General features: G+C 45.7%; 1 protein-coding gene across 16 annotated transcripts in view; it reads right to left on the minus strand.

Annotated features, from left to right (window-relative positions):
- The window catches only part of KALRN (kalirin RhoGEF kinase), a 592,295-nt gene that overhangs the window by 530,842 nt on the left and 60,472 nt on the right, over positions 1-981 (minus strand). The window lies entirely within an intron of this gene.

The raw sequence follows: 981 nt of genomic DNA on the forward strand, positions 1-981 counted from the left end.
TTGACCTCCTGGCACACCTAAGACTGTTCCCAACGGAGATAAACACACACCAGGGTGTGTAGCTGGGCTTCACCGTCACCATCTTTTCCATCAGGGGTTTGATCTCATTCTCATCAAAATCTCTTAAAGGAGCCAAAGCTTTAAAAATAACACTAAACATTTTTCAAAAATCAATCAACCCAGTTCCCAGTGGCTTTTCCTTAACAGTGTAATGTCTGGATTTGTGTCACAGTACCAGGAGATTTAAATCACTTCAATATTTGATGGTTGAATATATAAAGGTCAGATTAATCTGAGGAATAAAACAAACTTCCCTTTCCACTAACTGTAAATTCTGTACTGATTCTACCTACAGACAATCCACAAAGGGAGCTGTCCACAACGCTGAGAGCTGTGGAAGGAGGAAAAGAACATTCACAAAGCACCTACTGTGCTGTGTGTTTTACAGGTATGAATTAAATAATCCCACAACAACCCTGGCAGATAGGCCTCACCATACCCATTTACAGATGCGGAAACAAGCTCAGAAAGTTCACATAAATCAGCCTGGGGACACCGCGCTGGTGAGCGGCAGAGCTGAGATGTAAGCCTGCATCCCTCTGCCCCAGCTTCCTGCTGCAGGGGCCGGTGTTCTTACTGCACTGCCTCTCAGAGTGTCCTATCAAGAGCACTGCAGGACAGGGCTTAATTTGTCTTTGACTGTGGTAGTGAGCAGGTAGTGAGACCCTGATATGCAGACGTTCCCCAAATGGCCCCATGCTCCTGATTCCCAGCTGGGTCACAAATGTCCGTGGAAAAGCAGCCTTTCTTTACTTTCCATGGGTTGGCTACTCACCTCTGTTTCATTTGCTCTTCTCTCCCTTTTTGCTCTCTGTGCCCCTCTCTGCTGTCTTTTTCTGTTTGCATCTCTGTTTCTGTGTCTACGTGTGTATATCTTCCTGTCTCCCTTACACACACACACACACACACACTCAGGAATAC

This window comes from Rousettus aegyptiacus, unplaced genomic scaffold (genome assembly GCF_014176215.1).
Source record: "Rousettus aegyptiacus isolate mRouAeg1 unplaced genomic scaffold, mRouAeg1.p scaffold_m13_p_4, whole genome shotgun sequence".
NCBI classification, from domain to species: Eukaryota; Metazoa; Chordata; class Mammalia; order Chiroptera; family Pteropodidae; genus Rousettus; species Rousettus aegyptiacus.